An 11,303-nucleotide genomic window follows, 5' to 3' on the forward strand; every position below is an offset into this window, starting at 1 on the left:
TCAAAAGTGCCACATTTTTTCAGTTCATATTTCATCTTTCCCCTTATGTTGTTCAAAAGCTTTCTACCTTTTGAATTTCTTCCTTTGAGGAAAAAATATTGAATTCATCTGACTACAAACGGACTTCTCTGAGCACAGATGGGTACACCTGAGGTCGCTATCCCAGACTGACTTTGAAGCTAAGGGAGAGAACAAGCAGAGCAATTCGGGACAAGTTATCCCATTCCTAAATGTGTATCTAAAATAAAACATGTAAAATTGCCATGTAAAAGGGCCTCTTCTTATTCATTAATGTAAGGCTAGAACATTGCAGCTCAGATATATTTAACTGCAGTACAGCTGTAATAAGTTCAACAATATGAATGATCATCACAGGTATTTGCTATCAATTTTCATTAACAATTAGAATCCCACAGAGTATTCAAAGGCAATGACCACCACTCTAATCCACTATGGGACAGAGAAATTACATTTCCAGTGGACTTCCCCCTTAAGACACAACCATACTTACTTTTAGAATGTTAATAATTCCTATTACTTTCTTTGTGAAGAAGCTTATATATTCATAAAATCAGCATTTCTGAGGCACTTCACTGATTCACAGATACCTGTATTAATCAACCTGTCAACAGCTGCCACCTTTGCTAAGAACTGAACACCTGCAGGGTCATAGCCCTGGGCCTCATCTAACAAGCTCTGCAGAATATACACAGCCATTTCAAGTAAGTCTGACCTGTGTCTTTCAAGTATTTCTGAAGATGCTTCTGCACATTCAAGTTTCTCTAAGAAGAGCTGGAGAAGGTTTAGCAGATAGGACATTGTGCTAACTCTGCAGAGCCATGCTCCTTTATATGCTTCTCCCTCTGCTCCTAGTTGGGTCCTGCCCTTGCCCTGTAAATCTAGGATCTAAGCCAGTTTCCTTGCTTTCACTGCATTACACAGAAGCTCCAATTACTGGCTGGAATATCTTAAGGAACACCACTACTCAAACAAAAGACCAACACCCCTCATAGTAGGTATGATTTCAAGGAGATAGCAAGTAAATGTGTCTCACATAGGCTTTCTGCCATTTCACCACTGATTATTTAAGCTGTCAAAAACCCTTCTGTATGTTTTGAAAACCTTTCAGGATGTCAATGAGGAACATTTATAGTTAGAGAATTAATCACTGTATGAATCTCAGAATCACATCAGATATCTAGACAGGCTTTAAGGTTACATAGCTTTTAACAATCAAAATAGAGGAACTTCAAAGATCATTCTAGCCTCCATAAATTAAATTGCTGACACACTGATAAGATCCTTGCTCTAAAGGAACAGCAGCATTTGTACCTAATGCAGGTAAATATTCAGCTGCTTTATTTTTTAAGCCCCTAATTTCTGAGCAAGGGCTTCAGATAAGCACATATTCTATTGAATAATGTCATCAACTACAGGCAGAATGCTAGCAACTAATTGTATTAAGAAATTCTAGAACACAAGGCTGGTTTACTCTGCACAGCATGCACATCTAGGCAATGGGTAGGAAAAACCCAGGCCATCTGCAGAGCTTCCTTTGCCTCTTTCTTCTCCTCCTTCCATGAGGAGTGTGTGTGTATACACATATGTACACACAGACACTAATAAAAATACAGGGCAGAGTATATCAGCCTTGTATAGTGAATTTTCTTAATACACTTAGTTTCAAGCATACATATATAAATATATGTATAAAGGAACATTAAGGATACACAAGTTATTATGCAGAATGGTGAAAATCTTTCTGGAGGAAGTAAAATGTTTTCACTGCTCTGCAGAACAAAGCAGCTTCCCCAGAAATAGAAGCACACATCAGAAATGCAGCTATCAACTCTGCAAAGTCAACACTGCAATATGAAAATATGAATCCTATTCTCTAAGTATACAAAAAGTGAGGAGGGCAAGAGGAAAAAGAGTACTATAAACAGTACTGTAAGAACAGCTGTTAAGAGTCTATGGCCTTCAGCAGAGCGCACAAACGCTTCCCAAATCTTTTACTACAACAAAGTGGTTAAAAAGGTTGTTGACTGATTAACCTTTTATTTCTGAGACCAAGGAAAAAGGTCTGAAAAGGATTGAAAAAGTTCAGGTCCATAATGGAGGATAATAGCATTACAGAACAACTGGATGTGGGAGTTATTTCATAGGCTGTGATGAAGACAAAAGCTAGCAGTTTAAGTTGCATCTAATGAATAAAGGTCAGTCAAGGAAAGGCAAAGAGATGAGTGATATGGTGAAAGCAAAGAGACAAGAGATCCCTGTACAGCATCCTGGAGAGCTAAAAGCAAGTCCTCTGTCGTTACACAAGAAGAGTTACAAAAAGAGTGCAATGAAGAAGACAGAAACGCTCAGAGCTCCTCCAGGTCGATGCTCAAAGACCTACTACTGACTGAAATACACCTGGATGCCCAAAAGAGATTGCAAAAAAAACTGCTCTGAGCAATCTCCCTCTCTTCCACTGCTAGTCTTGCCTTGCTACAGGCAAAAGTTCTTGAATTAAATTTCTACGCTCTGCACTGTGAAAGGAGGTATGTATTTAATCAAAGGATGTACAAGGAAGGGGGAAAAGAAAAAATACTTCAGCAACACAAGACAAAATTACAGAAGCATTTCCAATTTATTCACAAGAAAAACCCAAGTGCCAATAACAGGAAGCCCAAATTGGAGGAAAATGCTGGCTATCCATATTAAATTAAGAGATGTATTGTTAAATAAAAGCAGCTATGTTGACATCCACAGCTAAAAAAGATGCCTCAAGCTATCATCTGGAAAAACACTATGTCACTGCATGGCACGTGGCTTCCTTCCCATATCCTTTGTTCATTTATTTGTTTCATAATAACTACTTGAAGCTTCAGGAAAAAACCAAAAGAGCCTGTATATGACAATAGAAAAAAAACTGTGTTCATGCATCTTGATCTGTAAATTACTGCTTAAAGGGAAAAAAGTTATATGCCAAATTCAACTCAAAAGAATCATCCTTTCTGAATCAGATTTTTTCAGTGATATGGGATTAGTTAATCTTTATTCTGTTTCTAAACAACACAAGCACATTGTTTAATGCCTATTTCACATATAATTAACAAAGAGAATTTCTCAAGAAACAGGTTGATTAAACACTCACTTTTCAAGCAAAGAGTTAAAGCCCATATCTGAACAATATACAGCTTTGAGTGCAGCTTGAGTAGGAACAGCAGCTCAGTACTGAAAGCTTCTCATTCACATCATCACCTGTATTTCTTCACAACAAGTGCATATGTAGGCAGATGGATTGGGCTGTTTCCAACAGCTGCCCTGTCATTTTAAAGATTTCCATAAACAGCATGCAGATGTAAATAGCGCTGGTTGACTTTCTTCTTTTACTTCCCTCCTTCCTGATTGGCAGACACAACTTCTGCAGAGTCAAAACCAAGACCCCTCAGACAAGACCTGTTCTTCTCTTTCAAACAGGGCTGGGGAGTGAAGAACCTTTTGAAGAATACCTTGTTAATTCCGTAGATGTGTGAAGAGGGCCTGACTTAACCTATTCAAATCTGAAAGCCAGGGTCTGAAAACAACACCCTGCCTCCTCAGGGAGACAGTGACCTCAACAAATACCAGGTAAGACAACATACACCAATATTTAAGGTAAAACAAAGCTAGCAGTCAGCTGCTATTTCAGACAGAAAATAAGGGCCACTGCTCTAATACTCCTGTATTGGGTTTACATGGCCAGGTTTTGGTAGCAGTGGAGACTAAAAGAGTGGCTTCTGTGAGAAGCTGCCAGACACTTTTTCCATGTCTGGCAAAGCCAATGACAGCCAGACCTGCTGCTGGCCAAGACCAAGCTAGTCTGAGAAGGCAGTAGTGCCCCACGATAACATATTTAAGAAGCAAAAGAAATGATTGTGAAAAAATAATTTGGCTCAAAGAAGAGAGGAGTGAGAATGTGTGAGAGGAACACTGTGCAAACACCAAGGTCAGTGGAGGAGAGGGAGGAGGCGCTCTAGGCACTGGGGCAGAGATTCCCCTGCATTCTGTGGGGATGCAGAGATTCACCTGCAGCCCATGAAGGAGACTCACACCTGAGCAGGTGGAAGCCCAAAAGATGGTGTGACCCTGCTGGAAGTCTGTGCTGGAGTAGGCTCCTGGTAAGGACCCACAGACCCATGGAGAGAGGAGCCCATGCTGAAGCAGGTTTCCTGGTAGAACTTGTGACCCTCTGGGGGATCCACACTGGATCAGGCTGTGCCTGAAGCACTGCATCCTGTGGAAGAGTGACCCATATGCTGGAGCAGAACTTAAGTCCATGGGAAGGATTCACACTGGAGAAGTTCCTGGAGAACTGTCTCCCATGGGAGGGATCCCATACTTGAGCAGGGGAAAGACTCTCCCTGAGCACCATCAGGAACAACCTGTGATGAACTGATCGTAGCCACCATTCTCCATCTCCCTTTGCCACTGTGGAGGAGGAGGTAGACCCTGGGAAAGACAGAGGAGTGGGGAAAAGGTGCCTTTAAGCTTTGCTTTACTTCTCATTATTCTGCTCTAATTTTGAACGGTAATAAATTCAATTAATATCCCCAAGGCAACTCTGTTTTGCCTGTGACAATATTTGGCGAGTGATTTCTTTCTATCCTTATTTCGACTCATTAACCTTTTGTTTTGTTTCCTTTCCCTGTTCAGTGGTGGAAGGCAGTGATGCAGTGGCTTTCACGGGTGCCTGGCATCCAGACAGGGTCAAACCACCATAAATTCCTCTGAAGTTTAGCCCTAGCATTTTTTAAGAGGTAGTTGGCAGAAGAGCAGGTTACATGTCTGAAGCTGCGTTTTATGAAGAAAACTCATGTGCATGTAGTGTGATTAGAGAGGCTGAAGAAAACAGTCCCAACATACTACTACATTTTCCAATAGGAAACATGCTGAACTTTGAGACGGTACGTAATTCAGGAAGAAGAGTAATAGAATGGGTATTGAAAGAATTTCCTGCCAAAGCACAAATATTATCAATATGTAAATCTTCACAGGAGGTACTTAATGCTTTTGATATTAAATACTCTGCCTATGCAAGTCTTTTCCTATTGCTCAATCCTCTTCAAAACTATTGTGAAGCTTTCCAGATGAGGTGATTATGTCAAGAATCCTCTGCCTAGATGGCATTTCTCAAGTGCATCCAAGTCTCATAAATTTCATTACAAGCTCACTTAGAAAGTTCTCATGGTTTTCAATAAAGCCAGTTTTAAGCTCAGAAAGACTCCTCTAAGCACTTGTTATTTGTTAAACCACAACTCTGTTCATTACTGTTCTACTTTGTCAGCAGCAACACCCACCTCTATCATTCACAAATGTAACTTGACTGCTGCCCGTAATTCCCATTTTTCTTCCTCCATAAATTCCAAAAATTCAGCTGCTTCTACAACCCATGTAAGCCATACCCTGAGCAACCAACTTGGCCCTGAATTAAATTTGCAATTATTTTAAGTCAAATGCTGTATTTGTTGAATTTTCTTTTTCTGAGTTCACTACAAGCTTTTCAGTGTCACTTAGATCTGCAAGAAAAGGCTCTGCCCATTTTGGAAACCTCTGCCCATTTTGCCTGCTCCATCTGCAGAGAAAAAAAAATCATCAAGCTAAAATCACAGCTTCATCAGTGTCCGTCCTAATTTCAAATCCATATACTATCCAACTAAACCATCATCTTTCAAGATATTTACAGCCAAAAAAATAAATAGCTAAGAAGATACGTCTTCTGTCTTCCCACATTATAATCAGCAAGCAGCCCAAAGTCACTAAAAATGTCCATCTCTCTGCCCTCCTCCTCCCATCTTCCCATGTGACCTCTGCCCACATAATCTAAATTCCACTTTGACGCCACTGGTCTTGAATCAGACTGTAAATCCTTTTTGGGAGACCCCATACCTTACTATGAAGAAGAAGTGTGCAAGATGATGTCCCAGTGCTAATCCTAAGAGGACCTTCAAGCATTACTGAAATACAATATAATTTGAACCTGACAAGTATACAAATCTTCACTGAATGCTATTTGCCAAACAGATCAGTGAAGTTTCTCAAATATAAAATAAGGGGGTTTTGACATTGCAGATACTGTTTTACCTACCTATATGACAATAATGTTCTGTAAGAACTCTGACCAGGACAGTAACTCCTTTACAAAAAAGTCACAAAGTCCAGGAAGTCTTAGGGTATCTGTATCTCATGTGAAATGTAAAGGGACAGAGTAATGTTTAGATTATGTCCTCTCATACTTTTGTACAAACATGCACACAAACGAATTTGAGAAAAAAGGATACTGACAACAAGAAAAAACCAATTAACAACACAACTCGCTTTACCAAAATCATCGATATTTAACGCATGTACCAAGCAGATGCATATCTTCTCTAGGTTCTCTCAAGAAGGAATTCACTAGTGCTTTTATTGTCAGCTTTAATCAGTTATGTGCTACAACCTCACTGCTCTTTTTCTGGTATGACAGCAATGACCCTTAAGCAGTGTACCAATCACATAAATTGTTCTCTATCTCTTATGGTCGTTATTTTAGCAACAGGGTTTGCTCACACATATAATTAATTGGCAGGACTGGAATCTTAAAACTGCCTCAATTGACTTCTAGAAAAGTATGAAAAGTATGAATCAACTTTTAGCACTTCCTCCTTTTTTTTTTCTTCCAAGGGAGGGTGAAGGGCAAGATCACAGAACCTCAGACAGCTGAGATGCTATGATACACCAGAAGTAAACCCAGACACATGAAATCTCCCTGACCTCCCTATAATTTTTCAGAGTTGGGCCTCTTCCAGGAAAATTAAATTTTTAATACTTCCCCTCCCCCCTGCCCCCCCCACTTTTGTTTACTGGTGAATTTCTAGTTTCCAGAAGTCCTTTAAGTGATTATTTCCTACAAGGCTTAGCATTTCAAATTCTAAATGAACCATCAGAGAGATGATAAAGATGTGAAATAATCTTGTGAAAACTTTCTAGCATAGTGTAAAATCAAAGCCAAGCAATCTATACAAACAAGCAACTCTGAAAACTAAGAACTGAGTCTGCAGTTAAAAATAAAACCAGGTTCCATTTTTGATTCTTCCTAACAGAGACTGGATGATTTATAGATATTAGGACACAGACACCAGAAGAAAGATTAAGCAGTATATAGAGAAGGTTGGTCTAATTCGTATGCCTATGACAGATGAAATTAGAGTTTTAAACAGACAGTTATGTTTTAGGTGTCAAACATTTCTTGACGTCTGTGGCAGTTGGCAGCTGCAAACATCCGACTGAAAGCCCCATCTGCTGCTTCACAGCTTCCAGTCGAGGATGTTTACAGTCGCTCACTGTCAACAGCAATACACATTCCTTGGCTGTTTATTTTATATTATTAACATGCAGAAGCCTCCAAGCAGGTTAGTTAAGATCTACTACAACTTTTGTTGCTGTGTTGCTGCCCGCAGATGTACACCGGACTGTTTATAGTATTTACTAATGAAATCAAGTATAACTTCCAGAGGAACATTTGCAAACAGCCAGGCATATTTTCTATTCAAGCATTAGACTTCTAATATTATGTTGCCTGTTTTATACCCAGTAAGAATTATATAAAGACGTACAAAAAGAGCAACTTGCTTCCACTGTTGTGTTTTTGTTCTCCAAGAGACTTGACCAATCCTGTCACATTCATATAAAAACCGCACTACTCTACAACAAAGTTCACTTATCAGCACAGCAACTAAAGATAGTAACTGGCACAAAAATAGAACCAAACCCTTCCTAAGGGTATTTCACTAAAGTGTCTGGGATGGCTTCCTTCCCCTCAGAAAAGTGGGTGCAAGGAAATTATACAATATTAGAAGTTAGCTTATACAATATTTGCTTCCAAATAAAACCATGGAAAAAAACACCCCACCCAGCCTACAGGGGACAGTGGGGAAGAAGGAAGATGTTGTATATCAAGCTCTGCAAAGGCTTCAATAAAGTTAAAGATTCCTACAAATTATCTGAGCTAACCAGTTGCTGCTACACTTCACAGGGAGTTGGCAGAATGGCATTTCTCACCAAATGAAAAAGCCAAAAAGATTTGGCATGACAGTGTCTCAGTTGTACAGTTCTGCTGTTTGTTTTTTGTTCTATCTCCCATTTCCTTATTAAGTTAATGATGGGGAAAATTAAAGATTAATCACTCAACTATTTTTCTGAAGTCATATGAAACCACAGCAGGCAAGCAGAGCGATTATATCAGTCTAATTAGAAGGTGTTTTTCATTGAAACTTTTTTACCCCAAATGAAATTACCACACTGTAAACTGAGTAAGTTATGAAAAGACTGTAGTTGGAACGCAGAAGCCTGTGGCATATTTACTCAACTGATAAGTGTGAAGGATCTCTATAAATCACTTTCAAAACTCAGGGTTATATTTTCTATACTAAGGTTAAGAAGATTACTCTTTCAGGCAGCAGGTGAAAACAAGCAGAATTATGCTAGGGCCTTTCCCTTTATTCAATATAAACTTTGAGCTACTAAAGCTTCCTAGGGAATCATATTTTCTCAATGGGTCAAGTCACTAAGGAAACAAAGCAAACTTTATCAGCGCTGCACAACTCTACATTCCAGGAATTCCTAGCACTTGGCATCTATATACCACATCAGAGCCACAGGATCCACTCACTCTCTCCTTAGGAGAGCAATCATAACAAGATATGAAATTCTCAGTAAGGTCCCCAACCTTACACAAAGTTGGCAATATGAGGAGGTAATGGCCTTTCTTGTGTGAGATCTACTGAAGAACAGAAGAAAATATATTTATTATAACAATATGTTGGAAAGAAAGGAAAAGAGTTCCTCTATTAACCAGTCCCATCTTACTTATCAGAAGCCAGCTAAGAAATACAATTAAATCAGCTTGTAAAAAAATATGCATAGATAGTAACAAAAATCAAATCAAACAAAATTAAAAAAAGAAAAAACCCAAACCAAAAAACCCTCAAATGCAAAATATTGATTGAAGAATGGAAGTATTTCAGCCTAATTACACCTACTCATCACACTAAAATTATAATTTCATTTGTAAATATACTGGCCTTATATCCACACCTTAAAGGGGAAAAATGTAGGAAGGCTATAAAATGGAATTAATTAGATTAAGTAAATTATATCAGCAACCATATGCAATCTCACTCCATATATGGCTACCTTTCCATTTTAAAAACGCAAACAGATTACACCTGGATCAAAGTCAAAAGAAGGTCAACCTAAAACTGTGAGACACACAGTATGGGCTGTTATGCAGGAGAAGGCAATGAGTTGTCTTTACCACTCTCATATTTAATTTGTAAAGTATTCTTACAGAGGTGTTTAGTAATAAAGGGCTCAAGACTCAAATAGCAATCAACAGGACTTGATACATGCTGATCTTGATAAGGTGAAACATACCTGAACAGGTAAAATACAGGCAAGACAAAAGGAACAACACTTGAACATTTCAATGTCTTCATGAATTTATATCTTATGACCCACAAGAAGAAAGGGGCAAACTGGTAGCACCTAAGCCCTGTTCTGTAAATAAAAAAAAGCTTTCCACTGCTTTTCCCTCATTCCCCTGAAATTTCTGAGTCAGAGGAATGGATTATTGGTGACAAAGAAGTAACTACAAAAGCAAACAAAGCAACTAAACCTAAACTTGCCAAGCGCTCCTAGAATTCAAAACCAGAACCTCTACCTTTTCTATTACCTTCCATATAGACAAGGTGATAGGGTAACTCAGGCAGATAAATTAGTTTTTAATCATATCAGATTAACACTGGAATATAAACAGATGAAACTGCAAATTAAAAGCTACATAGAATTTGCAAAAGCTTAACTCGTGGCAATTATTTCCTAAGCTGCTTTATAGTTTCCATTTTCAAATTTGCTTGTCAAAAACTTTAAGATCATCATTAAATATGGGAAAATATTATTCCTCCTCTTCCTGTCACTGACAGCATAGGAAGATTAAGCACACATTACTTATATGAACTCAAGTTCACAGCTGTTATGATACAACATGAGTATCTCCAACTGTTGCAGATGAATCCAATTCTCTCAAATGCATCTGAGCTCTAAAATGCCTGAAGCAGCAGGCTCCCCCTGCACTAAGAAGGTAGTTGCAGACAAGCAGTTGAAATTATGCACCAAATGAGACACAAAACAGCCAAACATTTGGGAATGAGATGTCAAAGCTCTTGGTAAAATCATGAACAACATGTAGTGCCTAGTTTTCTTAAGACCCTTCTCAAAATTCTCTCCTCAATGTCTAATCTTTAAAGACTTTAATCAGCTTCTAATCCACCCAAGTGAATGAATACTACAGTGCACCTCATTAGCAATATATCTGGCAAAAAAGCCCAAGAACTTACTTCTTGGATATCAGCTGATTCTACTTCAGTCCCCTTCATAAGAGATACCCACACCTCCAGGAAGAATTACATTCTTTGTCCGCCAAAGTCTGCTCCTCAGATTTCCAGGAATCTGTATCACATACATGAACAGAAGTTATTGTAATTCCAGAAGTTCAGCAGTTCAGATTGCATAGTTCTCATTATTAGCACTGTCTGCAAGAAGAGAAATAGCTTCCAACAACCATTATTACAACTGTGTCCTTTTCTGGTATTGTCATTTAAAACTTAGAATGTGTTTAAAGTGACACATTACTGCTGAATGCAGCTGTCTCTCAATTCATGTAGATAAAGGTTAACTGCTAAGGCAGCATAAGTATTCAGAAACAACACTGAAGAATTTAAATCTCCCACCAGAGGTGGGCAAAATGACTTCTCATTTATTATATTAAGAAATGTACAGATTACACAACCAAAACCAACCACATACTCAATCTCAGATTTAACACGATTTCAGAAAAGCACAATCCCCAGAGCCTTTAAGATGGAGAAGAATATATTCACGCAATCATTCTAGAGGAAGGACATAGAGAACTCCCTGAAGATTGATGAGCAAACAGATACACAAGACAGAACCACAATATTATGCAAAACCCAAAGAAACAGAGACTGAGAAGAGCATAGAAAAAACACAATAAGGAGAACCAAAGTATACCAACCTAAAGCAGAGGGAGAATACACACATGACAGTTCTGAAATCTAAGTTATGAGCACACAACAAAAGCAAAAGAAGTGCAGGACATATTAACTGAAATGTATATATGCAAAACATATTATTTATCAATTTGCACTCCTGACACCTGTACTCAAATCCATTCTGGATGTGCCACATGAAACAAAGGTGCCTTTGATAAACACATC

At 38.5% G+C, this 11,303-nt stretch overlaps 1 long non-coding RNA gene across 1 annotated transcript in view; it reads right to left on the minus strand.

The window, feature by feature from the left end:
- The window catches only part of LOC115947878, a 31,757-nt gene extending 21,239 nt beyond the window's left edge, over nt 1-10,518 (minus strand). Inside the window, exon 1 of the long non-coding RNA XR_004081736.1 lies at nt 10,404-10,518. This is a non-coding gene — a long non-coding RNA (uncharacterized LOC115947878). The remainder of the gene's footprint in view (nt 1-10,403) is intronic.
- Nucleotides 10,519-11,303: the final 785 nt, after the last annotated feature.

This window comes from Geospiza fortis, unplaced genomic scaffold, assembly GCF_000277835.1.
Source record: "Geospiza fortis unplaced genomic scaffold, GeoFor_1.0 scaffold190, whole genome shotgun sequence".
Lineage (NCBI taxonomy): Eukaryota > Metazoa > Chordata > Aves > Passeriformes > Thraupidae > Geospiza > Geospiza fortis.